At 44.4% G+C, this 27,967-nt stretch overlaps 1 protein-coding gene across 2 annotated transcripts in view; it reads left to right on the forward strand.

Moving 5' to 3' along the window:
* The first annotated feature begins 710 nt into the window (after positions 1–710).
* Positions 711–27,967, forward strand: part of MYT1 (myelin transcription factor 1) — a 94,243-nt gene continuing 66,986 nt past the window's right edge. For both annotated transcript variants that reach the window (XM_073607427.1, XM_073607428.1), the window contains exon 1: positions 711–954. The gene's annotated coding sequence lies outside the window, so the exon portion shown is untranslated. The remainder of the gene's footprint in view (positions 955–27,967) is intronic.

Here is a 27,967-nt window from a genome sequence, read left to right on the forward strand (position 1 = left end):
CAGAAAAATGAGCATAGCATTTTTATTTGTTTAATTTAATTATTTTCATCTCATGGTTTGATGTACCTTATCGCTGTTTAAGCAATCTCCAGCCTTTGCTTAGTCAGGCTTAGTTAGCTATCTTTGGAATTAGAGCTGCTTGCACAAGCAAGGGCAGGAAGGAGTTAAGTGCTCCATTTTCTCGCCGCTGGTGACATGTGTAGTTGTTTACTGTGTAGCGAGCACTTTAAGAGGCTTACAGGGAGAGCTTGCTCGGCATCATGGAGGTCCAATGCCAACTTGCCTCTTCCTTACCAGGGAAAAAGGTCACCCCGTAGATGAATCTGAAGTGGAACTTTCCCTTAGCCCTGCACACACACACACACAAGCGTAGATCATCCGCTGGGTGTTTCTGTTGGAAATTATTGGACTCTACCAAAAGCTGTCAACGTGCGGGGAGGCCTGGGATGACAGTTGCAGCCGTTCACAGCCCCCTCCCAGCTGAAGAAGCTCCAACGTTCTTGCATATTAATGATTAAACAGTTTGGTTGAGCTAGGCACCTTCTGTTGGCTGGAGCGAAGGCAGTCATAGGTTGTTGTAGTGAGTTGGGCCTGCCCACTGGCTCCCCTGGAGGAAATGAGCTGCTCCATCTTTTTTGGTGCTGTACTGTAAATTTCTTTCACCTCGAAGAGTAAACAGATACATTGCAAGGCTTGGAGTTACGGAGGACCCCCGCCCCCCCCACCCCCACCCACACACACACACACACCCCCTACTCTTGGTGGAAGCTTGGTCTCCTATTGAGATCGGCCATCAAGGGAATGAGGTCCAAGTCATCACCATTGCTCGCTGGAAGGGGAAGAAAGCTTTAAGTGGGACCCACAAACAGCTTACTAAGGACTGCTCTCCATCACAGCCTCCTAAGCATGCACATCCTGTGACTACTCCCCTTTGATGTCATTTGTAACAAGAAGGTAAGTCACATTGTGTTTGTGCTGTGGGGGGGACAATGAAAACAGCCAGCAGTTCAGCACCTTGGACAGTTCTCGTTCGTTGGAGACCTTGCATGGTCACTCAGGACTATGTCAAGTCATATCTTTGTGTACAGGGCTGTGATTCCTTTGTGGGGGAGGGAGGAGGAGGAGGAGGGGGTGGGGGGGGGTTCTATCGTGCACCCCTTGAGAGCAAACTCTGGATCAGTTCTAGGGCAGATATTCTGTGTGTAGGCCTGGACTGTAGAAAAAGAAAATCCTGTTAGAACTAGTTCGGAGATGTTTGCATGACCATAAATATAAAGAGTGATTTTCCGTAGGCACCTCCCACCCCCCTTGCCTGCTATATATTTTCATAACCTTCAGGCCACTATCCTCGTCATAGCAAAATGGCAATTTCGTAGCAAGGGCAATTCGCTGACGAAACAACGCGTCACCTCCACGAGAGGAAACAGTTTTCTAACCAAAAAGATTTTTTTTTTTTTTTCTTTGATACGGGATATTAGAAAAAAAAAATGTTCAAGCCATTAAAATCTTTTGCTTTAATAATTTTAATGCCCTTTTGTATATATTTCCTTTTTCTTGTGCTTGTTTTAATCATCCTGTTAAGACGGAAATCAAGTGCCGATAGACTTTCTTTGGAACTTTTGCTGCGTTGTGGTTGGTGTTGGAGAGTTGTTCTATTTTATTTTTCCTTAAGTTGACAATGTATCAATTATTTTCTTACCAAATTGAACATTTTATTGTAATGTTTTGTCAATATGTTGAGATTGACCGATAGCAACATCGGAATAATTGAGGCGTTTGAAGGTTTATGATCGCTTTTTATAAAATTCTTTCTTATTAAAATTCTTTCTTATTAAAATTAATTACATTTCTTCTTAGTATTATTGTTTTTTTTTTTATGTTTGTTTTTATTTTGTGAAGTAGGATTTGCCAGTTTAGGCTTTCCCCCCATGCGTAAGCCCTATTCTGTGATTGGCGTTGCTACCTTTATCAAGCATTCATTGTCAAGCCTCCCATGTTTAAACCTATCCGGACTCCGAAAAAGCCTTTTCATACTTCTTCCTACTACAAATTCAATTTTTTTTCTTTTCTTTTCTCTCTCTGTCTGTCTCTTTCCTCTGGATCATCTGCTACCATTATCAGCTTGCTCCATATGGTCACTTTAATTAATGGCAAACAAAGGACTAGGATTCCAGGAATCCTAGGTTTTGCTGTGAGCCTTTTATGCTGTCATAGAAACCAAAGCTGTCAGCAGCCTCCCTTTGCCCAACAATGCTTTGTACCTTGTGATTATTGTGCTATACAAGAGGCGAGCACTACAACCAACAAGGCCATCGTTCGTGTGTGTGTGTGTGTGTAAAAGAACACAACTGACTCATCCCCTGCCCTACTATGTACTATTAACTTCAACACAAACACTACATCAGCCTGCTGGGCTCCATGCATTGTTCTTCACTGCTGCCTTTGCATTACAAACCTGATTTTATTTTTTTGTTTGCATATTAGCGTGTTTAGATATCGCTATGACCTTTTATATCCAGTTACTATCTATTTACGGTCACCTCTTTACAGTTAGCTGGTCTAAAGAACATATGCTTTATTACACTTTTTGGTTTAAAAACATTTTTTTTTTTTACATTTTTGGTTCGGTTTTTAAAGCTTTTATGCTGAGTTTGTTTTTTAAACATTTTTTTTTTTTTTTATGACTCAGTAATGACGTGCGACGTGTAATTAAGTTGATCTCCTTTGTCCTTTTCTCTTGCCTTGAACCTAGTAGTTTTAGGTAGAACTTTTTAGATGATGAAATGTGTTTATATATTTTTTTTGGGTGATGTGATTTTTATTTTTATTTTTTTAAACCTAAAGTGATCACAGGCTTGCTGTTCTGGCTTAACCACGCCCCTCCCCCTCCCCCGCCCATTAAGTATATCAACTTCTTAACATGCATTAATGCACACGTGGGTTACGTTCATCCATTATTGCCGTGTTTTAGCAAAAGCTAATGAGATACAGATTTGTATATTAACCTTGAACACGAGGATGAACACAATGGGGTTCATTTACTAAGCTCTGGAGCAACTGCACTTTGCAAAGTGCACAATCTATTAGCCTTTAGTGAATCAACCCCAATGTCTTAATAGTTCTGAGTGAATACGATGAAGGAATTACACTTATTGGGGTTGATTTACTAAAGGCAAATAGACTGTGCACTTTGCAAAGTGCAGTTGCACGCTACAAGTGCAGTTGCTCCAGATCTTAGTAAATGGGCAGAAGCTCTGTTGGCTTCCATCATCCAATCATGTGCAAGCAAAAATGTTTTGTTTTTTTTTCCTTGAATGTGATTGGGTATTCTTTGCAAAGTGAACTGTCATCTTATTTACTAAGCTCTGGAACAACTGCACTTGCAGAGTGCAACTGCATTTTGCAAGGTGCACAGTCTATTTGCCTTTAGTAAATCAACCCCAATAAGTGTAATTCCTCCATCGTATTCACTCAGAACTATTAAGACATGGGGGTTGATTAACTAAAGGCTGATAGATTGTGCACTTTGCAAAGTGCAGTTGCTCCAGAGCTTAGTAAATGAGCAAAAGCTCTGCTGACTTGCATCATCCAATCATGTGCAAGCAAAAATGCTGTTTTTTTTTATTTTCCTTGCACATGATTGGGTATTCTTTGCAAAGTGAAGCTTTATCTAATTTTCCTAAGCTCTGGAGCAACTGCACTTGCAGAGAGCAACGGCACCTTGCAAAGTACACAGTTTATTCTCCTTTAGTAAATCAACCCCACTGTGTTCATCCTCGCGTTCAAGGTTAATATGCAAATCTGTATCTCAGTGTGATGCTTAGAAAAATTACCTCTTGCGATTGGTTGCTATGGGCAAGCATGCAGATAGTAGATCGGCCTTAGTGGGGGTTTTTTTTTTGGTGGTGGTTGTGTTGATTTTTGGATTTTAATTTTTTTCTGTGGTGGTGGTGGTGGGGTGGTGACCTCAGTGGTGTAAGAAAGTCTTTAAAGAGGAGGTCCAGCCTCCTTCAGAAAAAATGAAAAGTCAGCAGCTACAATTACTGTAGCTGCTGACTTCTAATATTAGGACACTTACCTGTCCCAGGGATCCCACATTGTAAACACCCCAGCCGATTTTTCCATTGGCTCTCGGGTGCTGCCGCCGTCATTGCTTTTAAGGGAAACCGGCAGTGAAGCCTTACAGCTTCACAGCTGGTTCCCTACTGCGCATGTGCGAAGCGTGCTGCGCTTTCTGAATGGCTCAGCGGCGGGGAAGGAGGTGGGGGCTGAAATTCTGGGTGATCTCACCGTGGCAAACAGGTACCCGCTCCCCCCCCCCCCCGAAAAGGTGCCAAATCTGAAACCGGAGGGGGGGAGGCAGATAAGCGGAACTTCCACTTTTGGGTGGAGCTCCGCTTTAAGGACTATTTTTGAAAGGCTGAAGGCTACAAGATAGTAGTTAGTTGAAGAGTTGGGTGGACATGGCAGATAACTGGAGAGTTACAAAAAAATACCATGCAATAAGCCAAACCAGGACCAATTTGAATGGGGTTCTAAAGGCTGAAGGTTTTTACTTTCATGCATTCTATCCATAAAGGTTAAAAACCTTCTTATTGAAGCAGCCCCCCCCCCATACTTACCTGAGGTCAATCTCGATCCAGCGATGTCCACAAGAGCAATAGCTCTCCCGGCTTTCTCCTTCCTCATTGGCTCAGAAACAGCAGCAGGAGCCTTTGGTGTGTGTGTGTGGATACACAGAGCAGGGCTTGGAAACGAGCACACACGAGTGCCCCCATAACAACTGCCTTGCTAGGGGGGCACTCCGTGGGGGGAGATGAGGATCGGGCTGCTCTGTGGAAAACCATTACACAGATTAGGTAAGGATGTCATTTTTGTTGTTTTAATTTAAAAAGTGGCCCCTAGTATCACTTTAGTGACATTTTACCTGCCTTTTATATGATCCAAGTCAACATCTTCACAGCACTTCTGGGCACTGCAGCCTTACGTTAGGATTCTTTGATGGTTCTCCACCCTCTCATACTCAGATTGCCTTCCATTTCCATAGAAGCAGATTCAGGCCAATTCAAAAGATACTGGCCTCTATAGAGATTGAGGTGCAGAAGATCAACCCCAAGATTAGCAGTAGAGACACTATCCTGGTAGGGTTCAAATCTGAGAAGGTTTAAAAGCAAAATGACCACATCCAGTTGAAGTTACACTGGAGGATATTTATTAAAACTGGAGGACTCAAAGTCTGGTGCAGCTGTGCATGGTAGCCAATCAGCTTCTAACCTCAGCTTGTTCAATTAAGCTTTGGCAATACAACCTGGAAGCTGATTGGTTTCTATGCAGTAGGCAACTGATTTTGCACTCTCCAGCTTTAGTAAATAAATCCCACTGTGTTCAGGGATTGATTGAAGGATTTTTTCTTGCTTGAGTTTGTATTTTCACCCCTTTGATGATGTGGGTTTCCTCGATGGCGAACTTTGGCACCCTAGATGTTTTGGGGTGCCAAAATCTGTTTTGAGGTGCCAGAAACTACATTTCCCATGATGCTTTTGCACTCTGCAGTGTAGTTGAGCATCATGGGAAATATAGTTCCAAAACATCTGGAGTGCCAAGGTTCGCCATCACTGCTCTAGGTCCCTTGGTTTCCTTCTAGAATTTAAAGACTTACCGGTAGGTTGTAGGGCCAAATATTAGCCATGATCACTGAGCAATGTTGGTAGAGGTAACTTCACTCTGCAAATGCTCCTGAATGTGTAGCATATATAAATATCTTCAATGTCCAAAATAATGTCCAAAATCTTTATGTCCAATCCATGATACAGTGGGCATTTATTTCAGTTGAAAACAAGAGAAAACTCAAAAAAGTTAGGCAACAGCAGGCTTATTTAGGTGAATCATCCACCAGTCTCCTGGAATCTGACATACAAGTTTGTAATGCCATTCTGGGGCTTGTAGTTCCAAGGCCTCAATGAACCTATAGGTTGCCTGTGTCTGTGACCAACGATACAATGGAACCCACATTATCTTTCATGTGCGGGATTACAAAATTCCAGTCCGCTCATCTTATGCATGAGGCATCTAGGCCTCAGCCTGCGGCAATGCAAAGGTCCCTGCCACCCGCCCACCTCCTTGTACAGTGCCCCAGGCTAAGCCTTTAACTTTGCCCGGCCAATCAAAGTCCCTCCCTTGGGAACATTGAAGCGCGGCTTGCCAGGCTTTGTAAACCTCATTAAAATACTATAAACACTTCAGCCCCATTCTTGGCAGAATGGAGGGTCACGTTACGGCAGACAATACAACACAGAAGCAGAAGAGAGAAAAAAAAGGAGACAGACTGGTCAAAGCATGTAGCCAATCAAAAAATAGCTATCTTTTTTTTTTTTTTTTTTTGGAGAGGGAAGAATCAGAAAATAAAAGGAAGAATGTGATTGGCTGTAGGAGCAGCATGGGCATTTTCCCTATAATTTAAGATAACTACATGAGTTGCATGTAGTCCAATTTCCTTTAGATTTACCAACAACTGGGTGCAAAGCGATCCATTCCATATCCAGTAACGCTCTCAGTTCATAGCTGGTGAATGTGTGGTGCCTGAGCACTACACATCATTTTTCAAAATGGCCGCTCCCTGAGTGAATTCAGCATCGCATCACGTGGACACTGACAGGTCTAAGGGAAGCATGTTATTTTCTCTAGTAAGTGAATGGCTGCATATCCAAGTATCCGTATATTGCCCTTAAGAGCTGGATTACTGGCTGGTAGATGCAGTTGCTATGTGTTACTGTATCTAACTGCTGTTAATAAATGAACCACAACTATTACCGTTCTTACACATTCATTATACAGTGCCAGTATATTCCACAACGCTTTGTAATGGTGCTCATTAATTCCGCAGACCTGCCTGAACTAGCGTACAATGAATCACATCACGGGATTCATTTTGTCACTGTAGCGGGCCTTGTAATAACTGCTGAATGGCCCCCGAGGGCAGGGAAAGTACGGATGCATTCACAGTCAGAGAAGTCCTCGCTTCTTTCATAGCACTGACAGCAAATATTTGATTGTACATTAGCATCGTTCAAAAGCTTCTCCAGTCCTCGAAGAAGCAAGGCCGAGTCTACAGGGGCCTGGGATGCAGAAGGAGATCACCCAGCCTCTGGGCCCAGCCTAGGATCCTGATGCTATCTCAGCAGCCAGCTGCTGACTATGGTTGCCTTATGATATCCTTCCTATTAACAACTTTAGTAACTTTAGATTATTTTTGCCCACCAGGCCTGTAAAATACCCTTTAGATGGCAGCCACGGTCAGCTATGCATATCAGTCATGCTTGTCGATCTATCCTAGAGGGCAAGTAAAGCCATCAGCAACCTGATATCCAGGAAATGCTGTGGCTGTGCTAAAGTCCACTATTGTTAGCTTTGTCTGAGTTTTATGTGATCCAACTTTGTCTCCATCCGCAATCGCATGTGTTTCCAGATAGGGCTGCTGCCTCCTATTAGGTGAACTAGCTAAACAAGCCTGGGGGTAGATTTACTAAAACTGGTGCACTCAGAATCTGTTGCAGCTGTGCATGGTAAGCAATCAGCCTCTAACTTCAGCTTGTACAGTTAAGCTTTGACAATAAAACCTGGAAGCTGATTGGTTTCTATGCAGAGTAAATAACCCCCCTTATGTTTTATTTTCCCAGTGCAGGCTAGAGGCTAAAAATTAAAGGCTGATTGGTTGCTGTAGGTTGCAGCTTGGTGTTCTGCAGGCTTTAGAGAGGAAGTCTTAATTTTGTGGGAGGAGCTAAAGTTAAATAAAATTGAGCACTTCTTGCCAGTGACTTCACTGAGGAACAAAGGCCTTGATGCCATACCAGTTTGGCATAAGTACTGGATGCCTTGTGCTTTTGGTCTTCATAACAGTCTTGCTCTAGGTACAAGGGTCTCCAAACTATGGCCCCCCAGTTGTTCAGGAACTACAACTCCCATCTAGGCTTGCCACCTGTCCGGGTTTTGAATCATGTGTCCGGGTTTCAGTCCGCCTGAAACCCGGACACAATATTCAGACAAGAATGTGGCTTGGTACAGGGCCTGACAGGAGGGTGAGGGGACACTATGCATGCCGCATTACTATTCTCTTTGAAGCGTCCCCAAAGGTGGTCTAAGGTCTGTTACAATCCTATAGTCTAAAAAATATTTTTTATCTGTGCGCCGCTAAAGTGTTCGGGTTTGGCTTGAAGAAAAAGTGGCAACCCTATTCCCATCATGCCTAGTCATGTTTGTGAATGTCATAGTTTTACAATGCCTCATGGGATGTGTAGTTCCGCAACAGCTGGAAGGCCATAGTTTGGAGATCCCTGCATCAAGAACAATGGCATTTTCAATGAGAATGTCTTTCTAAAATAAAAGTACAATAAGAGAAATATAAAGGCTGCAATTTCTGCCCTTCTGAAAAAGCTACAGTGACAATTTGCATGTGCATGTTTGTTCCAGGCCTGCCAGGGAACCCTAGCATTTTCAAAACAAGATCAGCAATGGCATCCTTTGTTGCCTGTATGTCCTGTATGTCTCTCAGTATTGGTTTTCTTTATGGTGCTTCTAGGCTTTGGGGTCTCCAAACTTTCTAAACAAAGAGCCAGTTTACATCATTCAGGCTTTAGGGGGGCAGACTATGGGCAGTGAGAGTAGAAAATGCCCTGGGGGCAGTGAAAGTAAGCAATGCCCCATCATCGGTTTTAATAGAAGGAATGGTGCCGCATCATTGGTATCAGTGGGTTTAAAAGTGCTCCATCGTTGGTGTCAGTGGGAGAAATAGTGTCCCATCATTGGCATCAGTGGATGGTATTGTGCCCCAAGGGCTGGATAAAGGCAAGCAAAGGGCCACATTCGTCCCGTGGGTCACAGTTTGGAGATCACTGCTTTAGATGATGACTGTCCTTCAGGACAACAAAAAGGTTAATGTTGAGTTTATTCAATATATCATATGTATAACTTGTACATGGAAGATACACAGGAGATATTTCAAGTGGAACCTCCAGGACAAACCTAGCACCATTGGTGGGGTTATATTATACTCCCTCACTGGTGTAGGAATACCACAACCTCTCCTAAGAATATACTTAGTCCTTGGTTAGGCAAAGGCCAACTTCAGCCAAATCTTTTATATAAGTTTTATGTTGAAGCTACTCACAGGAGATGTTTCAAGTGGAACCTCCAGGACAAACCTAGCACCATTGGTGGGGTTATATTATACTTCCTGCTGGTGTAGGAATACCACAACATCTACTAGAAACCAACTTTGTCCTTGACCACTCTAAGGCCAACTTTGGCCAATTCTTTATACTTCTGGAAAGTTCAAGAGTGGTTAGAACCAACATCTGAATTGTATTGCTGTCTTGGTGTCTTTCATGTGTATCCAGGGCAAGAAGTGATAGGAGATCTCCTTAATGAGACCCCGAATGAGCAACAGAACCTGACAGAGGTTCTAACTCTTGAGCCTTTACCACCAACAGGACAACTAGACGAAATGAAAAAGGTGTTTAGATGTATATTACTTTTAAGGATTGTTGATGTGCAGAACATCATAGTGGAATCTCTGGAAACACGCCTAGCAAGTCACCCACCAAGTTTCTTTATTAAACACATCATTATTACCTACGTGCCCCCAATCTCGCTCGGCGCTGATTGCTTGGTCTACTATAAAGCGGAACCATGAGTGATACATCGGAGCTGGAAGAATTTCAGCCCAGCATGAAGAAATAATTAGTTCAGCTTGTTCATATCACTCATATACAACAGAGTACACGGAATCTGCGAAGTACCGCTGTGGGTTAAGTGTCTTTCTTTGGAGCCCCACTTGTGTCTCTATTATGCTTAGCGTAAAGAACGAATGCCTGACAGTCTCCGTCTCCCTTTGTTGCCTCATACATTCATAAGCTTTTTATAGGCCTCAGCTCGCCATTGTTTTACAAATGAACTTGCCAAGAGCTGATTTGCACGGCTCATGACTCGAAGCGAGGTTACGGGGGGCCGAGAGGTGGCTGTAGGACCAGGTGACTTTTCACCAGACTTTTCAAGCTCTTCATAATTACTGGGAATTAAACAGCTGAGACTTCATCAGGGACCAATAAAATGCAAGAAACAGCCCCAGAGAGAGGATGAGAAAGAGAGAGAGAGAGAGGAGGCCCGGAGCTGGAAGAGGAGGAGATGCCTGGCCTTGAGAAGAGAAGGAAAGCCCAGATCTTAGCTTGAAGGAAAGGCAGAGGCATCGATGAAATAACATAGTTGATTCAAAGGACTATACAATTGGTGCAGTCATAAGCAAGAATAACTATCAAAATGCAAACAAAAGCAGAAAGGTAGTTTATGTTTTGTTTATTTGTACATATGTACCATCGCCCCTTGCAATCCATTTAGTATGTCTGTACGGATTTTCTGTGCCTTCTTCTTTTGGGTGGTTCTTTGCTTTCCCATATACTTCTGGTCCCACCTACTTTTTCTATTTCACTGGTGACCTTTGCAAACATGGAAACTCCCAAAATGGCTCCTGGAGTCAACCTAATCTGATTGCAAGTGGCATTCACGCACAGGAGGCACAATAAATGAGAAATCTAATGGCTGCTTTATGTAAAGTTCCATCCACATAATGCCAGAGTCGTAGAAAATGATAGATATAGAGGCAGACATAAAATGATAAAAGGCTGAGGTCATTGCACAGAAAGGTATATTTCCAAGAAGATTGTCTGAGCACAAGGGAAGTATCTGCTATTGGTTTGTATTTTGGTGAAGAAGTGGAGCTGCACTTTGGGCAACACAAGTTCTGAACATTTAGATTTAGATAGTGGCATTGCTTGCAGGATTGGGCCACTGAATGCTCATTCTTAAGGTGACACTAAATTATGGTTTAAAAAAAAAATATTTTCAAGTATGTATTCTTAATTTGAAAGTATACCTTCAATTGCTCTCAGCCTCCTTCAAATCTCCAAATTCCTATTTTGCTGCTGTGTGACTTTCTGTTAGATGGTGGCTATGTTTCCTCTCCATGATCCCACTATATGTAGGTATGTAGCCACCCCCTCTTGCTCACTTCTGAGATGGTCTAGGGCATGGGTGCTCAACCTGTGGTCCTCCAGCTCCTGAGGAATTAGAAGCACCATCATGCCTCTGCCTTTGGGGGTCTTGCTTGTAACTGTCAGCTTTGCAATGCTTCATGGGACTTGTCGTTCGGCAACAGCTGGAGGTCCATGGGTTGAGCACCCATGGACTAGGCCGGGACTATAGGATTTGTAGTGTGAATAGCGCAGTGCACATGGCCGAAACGAACCTGCACTGCTTGTTTCCAACAAAAGGAAGTGAAGGGGAAAAGGAGAGGTCCCTGAGCTAATGGTGGGTGCTCAGCAAAAATAGATTACTGGGCCATTAAGTAGTGGATACGTATGGAGAATAAGGATAGCGTTTGGTGATACTTTAAGGAAGATCAGTGTACGTGCATGCTTGGTTGTAGTGGATGTACATGCAGGCTGTGGTCTACAAAGAGTATGGCATCTGAATTCTGGCTTATCAATAGCCGGAAAAACATCATTTTTTTGTCCCTTGTAAGGTCAGGTTCAGTCTAAAGTGGTCAGGGAAGGCCAACAGACGTACAAACTTTGAGTAACTTAACCCAATGCATTCAAAACTGGCCATGTTAGGTGAATGTTTTTTTACGTCTGTAGGCCCTGTTAGCTTAACTGACCTGAGAATAACTCATAATTATCAATGGAGCATACAATTTATATTTGTCCATTCTGTTCCTTGATTCCTCACATTTGCTGATGGTTAGTTGACAGTATGGGGGAGATTTACTAAAACTGGTGCACAGAGAAACTGGTACAGCTGTGCATAGCAACCAATCAGCTTCTAGATTTTATTCTCAAAGCTTAATTGAAAGTTGAAGTTAGAAGCTGATTGGTTACTATGCACAGCTGCTCTAGATTTTGTGTGCACAAGTTTTAGTAACCCCCCCCCCCCCCCCTTCAATACAAGGCCTGCAGCATTCAAAACTAGGAGCAAGCTCTTTATTGCAAAAGAGACATGCAACTGCTTCTGCCATAAAATAAATGTACCCGCCTGCTTGCCATCTTCTGTAGAATGTACACTGCACAGCTCAGTGTACATTCCTGCCAGTGCCTGTGTGCCGGGATGACTGCACTCCTGCGCATGCATAGGAGTGACATCATCCTGCACCAGCCAATCAAGATGGCTGAAGACCAACACCCAGTAGAAGCTGGGCAGAAGATGCTGACAGTGAGGAGGGACCACGCAGGGTCAGACCATTGAAGTAAATCTAAGTAGCAATTGCATGTTAATGTGAAGTGGAATTAGATCCATAGGAACTAAAATGCCACAACTGAGTAGAGCTTAAAGTCGAACTAAAGGGATCTATACTCACCTTTCCTCCAACATTCCCTCTATCTTCATCTTCTTCTGTATGCCAGTGTTCTGCCGAAAACTCCAACTCGCCAAAATCTCTAGCCACGTCACTTCCGGTGACTCTCCAGCAGCAATATTTTGAGATTTCCACGAGTTGGCTGTTTTCACAGAACACCGGCAGCGTATACACTACGGTACACGATATAATGAGTGGACATTGTTAGTCCACCCGCTAGTAACCAACAACATGGTCATCTCTAAGGCGGCGACAACTTTTTTCCTCCTTACCCGGTGTTCTGTCCAAACAGCCAACTCGTCGTGTACTGTAGTGTATACGCTGCCGCTGTGCTGTGAAAACAGCCAACTTGTCCAAATTACAATTATTGCTGCTGGAGAGTCACTGGAAGTGACATGGTTGTAGATTTTGGTGAGTTGGCGTTTTCGGCAGAACACCAGCTTTTGGCCGTCTTCATTAACCGGATGACGTCACTCCTGTACATGCGCAGGAGCCAGTCATCCGGGAACACAGGGATCATGTTGGTGAACAACTCAGTGTACATCGTGGGAGAAGACAACAGACAGGCAGGTAGGTGTATTTTATTGTATGTCTCTTCTGCAATAAAAAGCCTGTCTGCTTGCTGTTTGTTACAGCTGAACTTTAGTTCTGCTTTAAAGCCCAACAGAAATTTCAGTTTAAAGAGGAACTAAACCCTCCTATCATTTTTAGCCAAGGAAGCTGCCATCTTGGCTTCTGTTTGATCTGCAACCACCATGGTGCTGCACATGCATGTGATCAGTTATGACACCAACCATTTGATGGTTTGGTTGAGAGCACAACCAGTGTGACAGGTATGCCGAGAATGTAACTGTTTTCTGAAACTGTACTTTAAATACATTCCAGGTGCTTTAAAACACAATGGGGACATTTATTAAACTGAATCAGACTGAAAATGGAGCAGCTTTACGCAGTGACCAATCAGCATCCATATTCACCTTGTCAGTGGCGTCGCTAGGCGGGGGGTGCGGTCCGCATCGGGTGCCACACGCTAGAGGGGTGACACCATCCCGGGGGTAATGAAAGCCTTGGCTCCCTTTGGCAGTTTTTTTTCTTCACCTTCAGCGCAGCGGCCGTGCCTGCCATGTGTTCTCTTCCTCCTCCTCCGTCTCTCATACCTGTCTCGGGGGTCTTGATCTGCTCTCCACCTGGGCGGCGTGGCTACACACTCTCCTCTCCTCTCCAGCTGCCGTCCAGGTGTTCTGTGTACGAGGGGTGTCGGCTTGAGATTGGGGGGGAGATGTCCTCCGCCACCCGAGGTGAGGTGTTGTGAGGGGGGCTTGCTGATGAGGTTGATTTTTGCTGCTGGTCACAGCTATATCATATGGAGGGAGGGATGGTTCTGGGGGTGTCTGTACTGAGGGGGTCTGTACTAATGGAGGGGGGGCTGGTTTGTTCTGGGGGGTCTGTACTAATGGAGGGGGGGGTGGTTTGTTCTGGGGGGGAGTCTGTACTAATGGAGGATGGTGGTTTGTTCTGCGGGGGTCTGTACTAATGGAGGGTGGTGGTTTGTTCTGGGGGGGTCTGTACTAATGGAGGGGGGTGGTTTGTTCTGGGGGTCTGTACTAATGGAGGGGGGGTGGTTTGTTCTGGGGGGGAGTCTGTACTAATGGAGGGTGGTGGTTTGTTCTGGGGGGGTCTGTACTAATGGAGGGGGGTGGTTTGTTCTGGGGGGTCTGCTCTAATGGAGGGTTTTTTTTTCTGGGCGGGGTCTGTATTAATAAAGGGGGTGGTTTGTTCTAGGGGGGTCTGTACTAATGGAGGGGGGTGGTTTGTTCTGGGGGGGGTCTGCATTAATGAAGAGGGGGTGGTTTCTTATGGGGGGTCTGTACTAATGGAGCTGGTGGTTTGTTTTGGAGGGGGGTGGTTTGTTCTGGGGGGTCTGTACTAATGGAGGGGGGGTGGTTTGTTCTGGGGGGTCTGTACTAATGGAGGGGGTGGTTTGTTCTGGGGGGGTCTGTACTAATGGAGGGGGGGTTTGTTCTGGGGGGGGTCTGCACTAATGGAGGGAGGTGGTTTGTTCTCTTTAGAGTAGAAAAGCCTGCCTGCTATTGGCATGCTACAGAGAAGGACCAAGGACCCTTGCACTTCTTGTAGAAGCAGTGGTCTTTCTTCAGAGGTCCAACATGCCCCTACTAAGTCAGAGCCAGAGATATCCAATCAGTAGGGAGCAGCTTTGCTAATCATAGAGCTATAGGTCTCTGCATTCAGAACAAGGTGTCTAATCAGCCTGTTAAAAGTCATGCACAAACGTAGAAGTGAGATTGGATAATCCCTGCACAGTCTCCTTTGGCATGGCCACAGATGTAACAATTTTTTGAAGAGGTAGTGAAGTCGACAACTTTTTTCTAAATCTGCCCCCTGCAGTGTTGTTCTATAAAAAGCTAATATGCACTGCCAACTGGCACATTATGGCAGAATTACTTTTAGAAGGGCGCCCTCCAACTGCTCTCTGTCACTGCTGCTGCCGCTCTCTGTTACTGTTCCTGGCTGATTGAATGGCCGGGCTGCAATGACGTCACTCCCGCACATGCCATTATTGCAGCGCTCTTCATCCATGGCACACACTGTGTGCCCTGATTGCAGAGCATTGCACAGTGACATCCTCGGCTACAGCCAATATGAATATGGCGCACGTTTAGGAGATATTCACTTTACCTACAGGTAAGCCTTATTATAAGGTTACGTGCAGTGGCAGCCGGTCCATAATGGGCGCAGGGGCGCTGCCCCCCTAGTTTGCGTGCCACCCTCTAGTTTACATGTGGGGCACCGGACTCATAGCTCTCTATGATTTTTTTTTTTTTTTTCAAACACACGATTAGAGCCCGAGGCTCTAATTGGCTTAAAAAAAGGTTGAGCTCGGGGCACAGTGCTCTGCGCCCCAAACCCACCCACTTGTGACACTAGCGAATCAATATTCCAGCTTCTTCTTCACCTGGCCAATCAGGACAGGAGGCGGATCTAAAGAAGACCGGTTTGGCCGGGAGGAGAATCTGGGGACGCAGCGGCGCCGTGACCCTGGTAGGGTGAGTGCGGACCTGGGGGGGGCGGGGGGGGTTGTTTGCCGCCCCTCCCAAAAAAGTTTAGCACCAGCAAACCACTGGTTACCTGTGGGTACAAGTTTAGAATGAGAATTTACCACATCTTTAACTGCACAATATGGGGGTCTATCCAACTGTATAGAAACTGAATGGATTATTTAGGTGGGCCTTCATACTAAATCTTAAATCAGACTAATGTGTGTGGCCAGCTTTAGGTTTACCATCAACTATGTAGAATAAGAGGGAGGGGATTTTACAATCAGGTTGTGGTTTTATTTACTATGGATTCATTTATTTAAATCATCAGTAACACACCATAAAGCCTAGGAGAAAAGCCAAAAAAAGAAGGGGGAGGGCATGTTTTTTAAATATGTCGTAAATCAAGCTGTAAATTGTTAATATTGATATAAAATAGAATCCCTATTAAAAAACAACTGTGACTGGTCCTCTTTAAGTCCTATGCGAGATGTACAGTATTCCAGCACTGAAGAAGTTACAACCGTTTCAGCAGGTTTCGCGCGTGCAGCAATTTGCAAAATATCTTTTGAACGCAGTGAAAAAAAAAAAAATCAATTTCCTTTCTCTGTCATTTCAAGGCTGAGTCTTTTATTAACACTGATGCCGGTTTGGAAATGAGAAGCAGAAAAAAAAAAAAAAACAACTCAAGAGGGAGAGGGGACGCCGCGCGCGCCTGAGTGTAACTAGATAGGAGTGAAATTGCACCAGAAGCGTTTGAATTATTGCTGGAAGTCACGTGACCCGCCAGAGGTAGCTGAGTGTGCAGAATCACCCCCGCTGCATGCATGCTTTTTACATATTTTCAGCAGTTAACCCTTCTTTCTAGGCCTGCGCTGTTTCACAGAAAATCCAGGCAAGACGATAGCAGATGCTATTCAGGAAACACTGCAGCTGTGTTAAGGTGCAACCTGCCTCTATCGCTGCAGTGGGGGGGGGGGGGGGGGGGGTACAGAAAAGATTCAGTGCTTCCAAACAATCATCCCATTAGTGCAATTGGACAAAGTCAATTATTGGCAAAATGCAGGAGCGGCAGTACTGGACCCATGCTACCAATGTTGCGATTGTTTGGTTATCAGGTTAAATTTTAGTTAAAAGGTGTAAATAAGCTGCAAGGAAAAAAAAACCCAAAAAAACTAAAAATGCAACACAGCAATCACCAGCAGTCAAAAGCAAAACTTGTTCACACTCTCCACTCAAGGTTCCCAATGTTCAGCTTCCAACCAGCAAGTCTGGTCATCACATTAGAGGTCTCTCCATCACATTAGAGGTCTCCCCATCACATCAGAGGTTCCTCCAGCACATCAGAGGTCCCCCATCACATCAGAGGTCCCTTCATCACATCAGAGGTCCCCCATTACATCAGAGGTCCCTTCATCACATCAGAGGTCCCTTCATCACATCAGAGGTCCCTCCATCATATCAGAGGTCCCTTCATCAAATTAAAGGTCCCTCCCGCACATTAAAATCCTTTCTTCATGTACACGTCAACCCTTCACATCAGAGAATCCCCCATGACATCAGAGGTCCCTCCGTTATATCAGAGGTCCTCCCATCACATCAGAAGCCCCTCCATCACATAAGAGGTCATCCCATCACATCAGAAGCCAATACATCACATTAAAGTCCTCTACTCATGTTCACATCACCCCTTCCTGTCAGAGGACCTCCATCACATCAGCTGTCCCCTTATACATTAGAATCCTTCATCACATCAGAGGTCCCCCCAACACATCAGAGGCCCTCTTATACATTAGAATCCCCCATCACATCAGTGCCTCCTCATCATATCAGCGTGCCTCCATCACCACAAAGCCCCCAAATCACATAGTCCCCCCATCACAGAGCTGGCCATTCTGCTATATAGCAATTCACACTGATCCAGGGCCAACTGGGCCCCATGCTCAAGGCACCCTAGGGGAACCTAGATATCATCCCAGGACCTGGAGGCTTCTTGCTTGAGAACCACTGGGCTATCTATAAGCTGAACTGCAGGCCGGTTCATTACATGTAACTAGTGAAAGCAACTGAATGTGTCTTGACACAAGCCTCTTCTAATCCGCCATACAGCAGATCTCAAACTGGGAGAGGGAGGGGCAACACTAAGTGCTGAATGCAAATATTTTGACAAGGAAAATGCCAACAGGAGAAGAGAAGAAAGAAATGGCTCATCAGTATTCTGCTGCTCACACACTGTCCAATCACAGGCTGGGGGGTGGAGGAGGTGACCTAACTGTCTTGCTTATCTGCAATAGAAAAAGATCAGATTACCGAAATTGGCTGGGCTTTGTAAATCTCAGGACTGGATGGACAGATATAGAAATCCTTTAGTAGGTAACACATTCCCCATTTCAATTGCATATTTAGGTGTTTGGACATGGCGACATATCCCTTGCATTATGGAAAAAAGAAGACATTTGCCAGATATACGGCTGTAACTAAAATTTCACAATTTGTCCTGGATGAACAAGTTGATTGCCCATTCTACCTGCAAAAGACTATCATCTAATGTGGGTAGAATGCTGAAACCATGGAAGGTGCCGGATTGTATATTTCCCGGCTATTTAGATGATACCAGCAAACATAGAGGTTTAGTTAGCGGGGAAGCATGGTATACCAGATGGATGCCAGCCGACGGGTAGCTGAGTCCCCTGAACCAGTATAAACACAAACTCTGAAGGCGCATGCCTTTCATTTACTTAAAAGCCGGTATTTATTGGGTAGCCGGACACTCATTTTCTTCAATTTCTATTACATTTTATAATCAGCTTGTCCGGATTGCACAGCTGTCTCTTATTTCCTGCCTGGATTTCTGCTTCCGGCTTTGGCTACATGGGGGGGAGACAATATGTAATCACTTGCAAGGTTTTGCTATGGAAATCATAATATTAGCTTGCAAATAATTGGACACTTGTGGGGCTTATCCCGTAAGGGCAGGGCAATAACAGCGCGCAAAGTACGGTTACTTAACTAAGAAAAGGTCTCTTCTGGTGGCCAATGGAAGAAGTCTTATTAGCATGGCTAGTGCTGACTGCCTCAGAGAAGCCTGAATATACAGTATGTCCAGTCAGGTTGTGACTTTTATTTTTTTTTTAGACCTCCACAGATTTGAGGTAGCCATTTTGCTCACTGAAATGCTTTATGATCTATTCTGTCAGAACGTGTGGCTGACACTTAAGTTGCCTCTGCGTCCATTCAGTGAGCTGGCTCGGCGTTCACTGATTGAGTGGCATCCTGCCAGAATTTTTGTAACCTTTCCGAGGCACCTTGAACCCCCATGTGCTCATCATGAGGCCAGTTTCTCCTTCTAGAGGTTTACATACAGTTCATGCTGATGAAAGTTGGCTATGCAAACAAAATGGCCACCTAGAGTGTGATATCAGTGAAGATGGACCACACTTTATAATATTTTCAGATCTCAAAGGGGTCTAAAGGGACAGCAGTTTTTATTTCTTACCTCCTTCAACAACCAAGAAGAACCATTCCCACTTAAACTATGAAAGAGAAAATCTAATTGGGTGATTTGGTCAACAAGAAGAGTTCTTCTTCAGGCATTCTTAGTCTAGAGATCTTGTATGTTGGCCACAGTATACCCTTCCGATTCCACTTGTTAATTTTTTAGTATCGGATTGAAAATGCATTGGCTTTATTTAGAGTTTTCAGGTGCTAATTACATGCCCATAGCCTGCAGCAATCAATCAGAACCTGAACTGTCCTGGTCTGAAAAGGGTTTGATTCTGTCTGGTTGTAATAAGGAGCTGCATCTAAGAATAATTTGCTGAGTAAGGCCTTGAGCGGGATCCTGGATGCTATGGGGCACTGCATCTAAAAACTCTTTACGGGAGGAAGACTTTGAGGGGGATTCTGGTTGCTATGGGGCATTGCATCTAAGAACTTTTTATAGTAGTAAGGCCTTGAGGGGGGATTCTGGTTGCTATGAGGCACTGCATCTAAGAACCCTTTATGAGAGGAAGGCCTTGAGAAGGATTCTGGTTGCTATGTGGCACTGCATCTGAGAACTTTTTATAGGAGTAAGGCCTTGAGGGGGGATTCTGGTTGCTATGAGGCACTGCATCTAAGAACTCTTTACAAGAGGAAGGCCTTAAAAAGGATTCTGGTCGCTATGGGACACTGTATCTAAGAGGTTTTTATAGGAGTAAGGCCTTGATAAGGATTCTGGTTGCTATGGGGCACTGCATCTAAGACCTCTTTAAGGGAGGAAGGCCTTAGGGGATTCTGGTTGCTATGTGACATTGCATCTAAGAACTTTTTATAGGAGTAAGGCCTTGAGGGGGGATTCTGGTTGCTATGAGGCACTGCATCTAAGAACTCTTTACGAGAGGAAGGCCTTCAGAAGGATTCTGGTTGCTACGGGGCACTGCATCTAAGAACTTTTTATAGGAGCAAAAACTTGAGGGGGATTCTGGTTGCTATGGGACACTGTATCTCAGAGGTTTTTATAGGAGTAAGGCCTTGAGAAGGATTCTGGTTGCTATGGGGCACTGCATCCAAGACCTCTTTAAGGGAGGAAGGCCTTAGGGCAGTGATGGCGAACCTTGGCACTCCAGATGTTTTGGAACTACATTTCCCATGATGCTCAGCTACACTGCAGAGTGCATAAGCATCATGGAAAATGTAGTTCCAAAACATCTGGGGTGCCAAGGTTCACCATCACTGCCTTAGGGGATTCTGGTTGCTATGTGACACTGCATCTAAGAACTTTTTATAGGAGTAAGGCCCTGAGGGGGGATTCTGGTTGCTATGAGGCACTGCATCTAAGAACTTTTTACGAGAGGAAGGCCTTGAGAAGGATTCTGGTTGCTACGGGACACTGCATCTAAGAACTTTTTATAGGAGTAAGGCCTTGAGAAGGATTATGGTTGCTATGAGACACTGTATCTTAGAGGTTTTTTATAGAAGTAAGGCCTTGAGAAGGATTCTGGTTGCTATTGGGTGCTGCATCTAAGAACTCTTTACAAGAGTAAGGCCTTGAGGCTGGTGCTGGTTGCCATGGGACACTGCATTTAGGAATAAGAACTCTTTATTGGAGTAAGGCCTGGTTGTTTATAGGACAACACACTGTGTCTCAAGACAGGAAGCACCCTTAACGCCAATCAATAAATCCGATTATTGATGTTTACAAAGCAGTCTAGCTGGCATGTCATGACGGTACTTGTTTTTCCTCAGTGACCATTGTAGATACTCAGCTAGATAAATAGCATATAATTACTTCGGCCACTACACCAGGCTTCTCTCTCTCTCTCTGGGGATAAAATCTTCTAGCAATGTGAAAATGACTGCGTGTAAGATCTTGAAGTGGATTCTGGTTGGTATGGGCAACACACAGGGCCCCATGACTGAAAGCGCCCTTGACGCCAATCAACCAATCTGATTATCCCTTTACTTTTTTCTATGTCCGAGTGAAAACTGTCTGGCTTGTCATGCTGGAACTTGCAGTTCCTCAGCGGCTGTTGTAAAACCCCCAGCTCGATACACAGAATATAATTACTCCGGCCACTACGCCCGGCCACTACGCCCGGCCTCTCACTCGCACACTGGGGAATAAAACCTTCCAGCAGTGTGAAAATGACTGCACGCTTTTATTTGCATTTTTAGGAATATTCTTGTGCATAGCCAGCTGGGGTGAAAGGTCGGCATTTGCATATAAATGGAAAAGGATGGGGGCACGCGATTCAGGGGGAGCCGCGTGTGTATGATTTTCACAGCGGTGCGCCTGTGTTTGGAAGATTAAAGTACACAGCTTGCATTTGGTTATTGCTAAATGTGAAAGGGTTCAGATGCTAAATCACAGGCAAAGTAATGAGGGAAAAAAAAAAAAAAAAGGAAACAAGATGGAGACCGGCAACGGAGGCTAGCGACATTTAGCCCATGTTTACGCAGGTATTTGTGCTAAAGAAATAGCTGAACTATCCAGGATATTATCATGGGCACGATGCAACAAAAATGTCTTCTTTTTTTTTTTTTTAGGAGGTGTCTCAAAAAACTGGCGCTGGTTGCAATAACTAAACAGCGAACTGGAAATTTGATGCTGTTGGTGGTGATCTTTTCACTGCATGTATGTGGATAGCACTATATAAAGAAAAGAAACACATCTTATATCATTCATGATCAGAAGACATTTGACTATCCTCATACAAGTCACAGTTCTTGAGATCCTTTACAATTCTGATTCTGTGGATGGGTGTTAATGTAACTCAATGGCGCTGCTAAAGCCACCAGTGATTGATGGATTATTGATTAATTCCTAAGCAGATGGAATATGGGCTCCCTATGACCTACGTGTGGCTCGCATCCCATTACATCATGACAAAACACACAGTGGTTGCGATATGAGGTGCTCTAACCTTGCGACTTCCTACCATGTTACATTGTACAGTCTAATGGATCACTGGGGGAAAGGAGAAATGCTTCCTCCTACCTGCAGCAGACTGATTACACCAGCTGAATATAGTGACGGGTCAGAAATATATCCATGCAAACTAGTAAAGTGACTTTGGCCTTGTTCACATAGACATGTCATAGCGTGCACCCATGCGAGGGCCATGTTTGCCTGCATGGGGATGCAAAGACGTTCCATGCAGACCCATGCAGGCAGTTCGATTCATTTCTTTTGGGACGCAGTGGTTGCATGGACACAGCCGCTGCTCCCAATTTGGCAGCCATGTGGGGGCATGATCCCGAACGCATAGAGGTTGATTTACTAAAACTGGAGAGTGCAAAATCTGGTCCAGCTGTGCATGGTAACCAATCAGCATCCAACTTAATCTTGTTCAATTAAGCTTTGACAATAAAACCTGGAAGCTGATTGGTTTCTATGCAGAGCTGCACCAGATTTTGCACTCTCCATTTTTAGTAAACCGAGCCCATACTGTCTGCATTTGGGGATGTGCACCCACACCGCCATTTTATTGGGAGCAATGGCTGTCCATGCAACCACTGTGTCCCAATTGACTTGAAAGGGACTACTTGCATGGGGATTCACGGGGTCACCTGTGCATCCCTGTGCGGGCAAACATGGCCCTCGTATGCTATAGTACACCCATGTAAATGAGGCCCATAAGGTCCACCTTAAGACTAATTTCAAGCATTTGTAAGTTTAGACTTCGGACATTTGCACTTGGAACAATCTTCTCGCGCTGAGCAGCCAAAATAGTTTTTACCACCCACGAGGTAGTGATGCTAAAAACACGGGGTCGAAGATTTGTAGGTTGTATGTGTAGCAAAATATACAAAGGAGAGTGCAAATGTAATGATTTATACAGTCTACATTTTGTTTTAATTTTGTATTTCTCTGTATTGTGAAAGTTTGGAGGCTTGACATTGGTGGACTACCTCTAAAAATGCTACTTGCCTGGATGTCATCGGCTTTAGTATTTTGTGAGTTCCTCACCTGGAACAAGTGTGTAGACCAGGAAACTCAGGACTGTATTAGGGTTGCAACTTTTTCTTCAAGCCAAACCCGAACGATTTAGATTTTTTTTTTTTTTTTTTTTAGTATATACTATAGGATTGTAACAGACCTGGGACACCTATGGACACTTCAAAGAGAATAGTAATGTGGCGCACATAGTGCCCCCCCATTCTCTTGTCAGGCCCTGTCCCAAGCCACATTCCTGTCTGAATATTGTGTCCGGCTTTCAGGTGGACTAATACCCGAACACATGATTCAAAACCTGGATTGCCCTGGTGAATGTCGGACAAGTGGCAACCCTACTCCGTATGCTTGTTCAAGGTCAGAAACTGAAAAAGTAAGCCTTCGGATCAGCGTGACATATGGGGTTCTAGTCGGAAGGGTAGGTCAGCAATATTAATACCATACTTCCTCCCATTTGACTAAATGATTATTTCAGTATTCTGATCAAATCTAGCAATGATCAATTATGTTTGACTAGGATTATGATAAATTTCAACCAGTTCTGCGGGCTGGAATCAGTTACGAAAGTGTTGAATGGGTGGGAGAAATTAAAGTGTGACTCCATACTTTACTGAGAACCTCCTTTTATTGCTGATCGTATCCTTCTTGGAGATTTCCTATTACTTCCTGTGACACTGACACCCGAATCACCAGTGAGAGGAAATAAAACCTACCCCTGCTTCACTCTATCCATAACGAATAAAATTTTGGCTGGAGATGCATGTGCTTGATAAAGGGACAGGGTTACCTTAAATCCAGCCGAAACTTTTATCTTAGTTCAAGGAAAGGTAGAACTACTATCAGATTTCTACTGCTATCCAAGGCTTCGTTAGAGAGATTTCCCATCACTTCCGGTCCTGCTGACAGCCTATTACCAGACAGGAAGTGACAGTAACACAAACCAGAACTAGAATAGGAGAAGTCTAGAAACCCTGTCAGATCTTTATGTCCGTGTCCCTCTTGAAGATTTCCCCTCACTTCCTGTCTGGTGAAACCGTTGTCAGTCGTATAGAAACTGAGGGGAATCTCTCTAATGGGGCACCAGAAAGCAGTAAAAACCCAGATGGGGTTCTAATACTTTTCCACCCTATCTAAAACTAAGAAAAAAGTTCTTGGCTCGACATACTGTTTAAGAGAATAAGTAAACCAAAGGGTATCTCAGGCCCTGATACCTCTGGATAAAATTCTTGGGTGAAGCAACCCAAAAAGTACAGCGGTAGGCAACAGACAACTTAGACTTCTGGTGGACTTGTAAAATGTAACAAACTGTTTGACATATTGTTAATGAAACTGAAATGAGAATTCTACCATCTTTGAGTACTTTTACATCTGAGTCATGTGGTATAAAGACAATCTTTCTTCTGCTTCTCCTATGTTCAGTGTGACAGATGGGCAGGCAATGCCTCCGGGAGATGGGAGCAATGTAGGTAGAAGAGGTGTGGCACCAACAACCAAGAGGGGCCTCTAACAACATCCAAGGGAGTATCCTTATCCTCCCAGTAGTATGAACTCTCCTCTTGCCACCTTCACTTTGTCAACCGAGGACAGATGGATTGTTAACGTCTGCTTCCTATTCCCTGGTTACCGAGGCGTAGAGTGACAGCAGATAAGAACCACTTGACCCACCTGCTCGATTCTCAGTTCTCAACCTGCTGCTGAAGCTTTTGTTTCTCATCCTGTCCCCACCTCCTCCCCCCTCACTCTGCGGATAACATACTTCTCATGTCACTGTATTTCCCAGAGACGAAGAGCGAGGGACGTGTACAGGCCCTGAGCACACCTGAAGGTGACCCAGTTCCTCTACGTAATGTCGGATTGGCTACGCTGTGCGCCAAAGTTCTCAGATTACATTAGCTTTTCTAAACCAGAGTTCCAGGGAATCCTGGGGTTCCTCACAAGATTCTCTGAGAGGAGAGCAATGGTAGATTGATCTTCCTACACTGATCACCAATATAAGGGGTCACATTTAAAAAGACCATCAATGTAAGGGGTCACTTCTTCATTGACCACCAATGTAAGGGGTCACTTCTACTCTTACCACCACCATAAAGGGTCACTTCTACACTGACCACCAACATAAAGGGTCACTTCTACACTGACCACCAATGTAAGAACCCTTTCACCCGGGGTGTACTCCGTAATCAGCAGGATCAAAACAGAGCGGGTGGATTACAGGTCCATGTCTACTCTGCTCACTTTGGAAAAACAATTCTCTTGCAATGTCAGCTTCCATATTGTATTGGCATGTTTGCATTAAAGTGTATATAAAGACAGAACTTTTCACATAGTTTTGGATAGAGAGGTGAGCAGTTAGGAGCCCTGTCAGGTTGTTATTGCTGTCTGTGTCATCCCCTCTAGTTGTTCTGGTGGCCACAGTCACAAGCGACAGGGAATCCAATGTTTTGAGTTGTCACCAGAACAGCAAAAGAGGGGAAATCTTTCAATGAGGACACTTGTTCCAGTGACAATTAAGAAGAGATTTCCTTCACATTTGTGAAATTTCTTCTTACTTCCTGTTGTGTCTACAGGACAGGAAGTGAAGGGAAATCCCCAATGGGAAACAGAAGGCAAATAAAAAACAGACAGGCTGGATCGGATGGTGGTCCAGCGTGATCTCTATTGGTTGGATCAGATGGTGGTCCAGTGTGACCTCTACTGGTTGGATCAGATGGTGGTCCAGCGTGACCTCTATTGGTTGGAACAGATGGTGGTCCAGTGTGACCTCTATTGGTTGGATCAGATGGTAGTTCAGTGTCACCTCTATTGGTTGGATCAGATGGTGGTCCAGTGTGACCTCTATTGGTTGGATCAGATGGTGGTCCAGTGTCACCTCTATTTGTTGGATCAGATGGTGGTCCAGTGTCACCTCTATTGGTTAGATCAGATGGTGGTCCAGTGTCACCTCTATTGGTTGGATCAGATGGTGGTCCAGTGTCACCTCTATTGGTTGGATCAGATGGTGGTCTAGTGTCACCTCTATTGGTTGGATCAGTTGGTGGTCCAGTGGAGCAGTGGTAATCAAGCGTCCCCTGAAAATTAACCAATCAGGAAGGGTATAGCTCCATGGCTATTGTTTTCTTCATGGTGGAATGAAAGAAAAAAAAAGTTTTGACTTTAGATATACTTTAAGTCTGACCTCTCAAACCACTTTTTAGCAATGTTTTCTATGTAGAAAACAGGAAAGGGAGCCAGCTGTGCACAGGAAAATGACTGTGCCCGTGAGCAGGACTTTACCTGTCTCCTCCAGCTCTGTAGTTTAATTATTATCACATTTTGATGTCGTCCAAGTTCCAATGTAGGTATATTTCCCCCCTCCTCTAGGTGAATTCCCCCCTCTTCTGTATAGCTTTTTCAATTATCAGTAATAAATACATCCTTTGAACCCAACCTGAAAATCAGCAGCCTTTAAAACAGAGTTCTCCTATTTATCCCCCCATTAAACGCGACTCCTTGTCCAGTTCTCGGAATCGGCTAGAGCAGAAATCCTGTAAAAGGCCAGTTTTTCAATAACGCTGAAATGGAGATGAAAAAAAAAAAAACTGTTTTATATCCCCCCTCCCTGCCTGCTAACAATGCATCTTTCTCTCAATTTGTCCGCCAGCCACAAATATCATCCAGGAAGTGGGCAGGCATATATGATGCCATCATTTATTATTACATTGCGCTAGATTGTAATGCAACCCCCTTCCCATTGGCTCTTTCACGCCTCCCTGCATCCATTTTTTTTTTTCACTCTTTCTCGGTTTTTCGCTGGCTGCAGAATAATAATAGAACAAGCAAGTGTGGAAAATATATTCTGGGAGTGGGTTGGATGTATGCACAGGCAGAGTGACTGAGAGAATCTATTTCAGCACAGTGATGATTAATAAAGAGCCCTCACGCGGCTTAGCTGCGGTACAAATGGTGATGCATTGATGCTGCTCTCAGCTCAATTGGTATACAGTTTAGAACCTTATACAGTTTCTGGTTGGCTGTTTGTCCTGTGATTCAGCGTGAATTTGGAGTGGACAACTCCGATTTGTAGTTGGGATTCCATAAAGACTGACATTAATGTGTATATTATTACTATGTCCACTTATCGAAGTCCGTTAGCATCACACAAATGCACTATTCTGCATTATCATGCGTTTATCAAAGCTGGACTCCAGGCAAACAGCTCAACACACAAATTAAATGCATATATGGGAGCTGTTTTACAGTATGCAAATTCCTGCCCATCCAGTCCTGAGATTTACACAGCACAAACCTGTCTGGCAGGGCAGCAAACCAGTTTTTTTCTCTGCTTCAGTTAGGTAACACTTCCAGGCCTTGTTCCCCCCCCCCCCACCGCCTGTGACTGGACAATGAAAGGAGAAGCAGCAGACCAATAAGAGCTCATCTCTCTGTCACCCTGCTCTCTCCTCCTATCAGCATACTCCCTGTTGGCACTAAGTACAACTGATTGGCTCCTTGTGCTCTTTCTTCTCTCCTTGTCTAAAGTCAGCTGACTTGGGACTGAGTCTGATATCAGGTCAAACTCAGGTACTTACACAGCTGGCATTTGAAAAACAAATTTAATGAAGTATTAATGAATACAGAACTTCATTAATGTGTGTTTTTATATCTGCCCAGCATTGGGAATTAGAGATGTGACCGGCGGAAAAATCTGTTACCTTTTATTTCCCATTCATTCGTTAAGTTAATCGTTTCGTTTCGTCATATACCTTATGTTAAAAAGTTTTATACATTCAAATTTGGTAGCCTCCCTGGCGGTTTTCCAGAGTGTGGCTCGGGGTTAAAATTCAGTACCATTAGCGGTAACCCCGAGCCACACTCGGGATCGCATTGCAGAATCCTGGGGCGGCGTTACTTACCTTGTCCCCGGGATCCTGCGATGTCACCCGCAGTGTCCGAGGACTCCGTCCTCCTCCGAAGCCTCTCCGTGCCAGGCTCCGTTCCCTGCGAGCGGCGCGACGCACGGGGGCGGAGCCTGGCGGCAAATTAAAAAAAATGTCAAAATCATAACACATACAGTACTGTAATCTTACAGATTACAGT

Source organism: Aquarana catesbeiana, linkage group LG12 (assembly GCF_042186555.1).
Source record: "Aquarana catesbeiana isolate 2022-GZ linkage group LG12, ASM4218655v1, whole genome shotgun sequence".
NCBI lineage: Eukaryota > Metazoa > Chordata > Amphibia > Anura > Ranidae > Aquarana > Aquarana catesbeiana.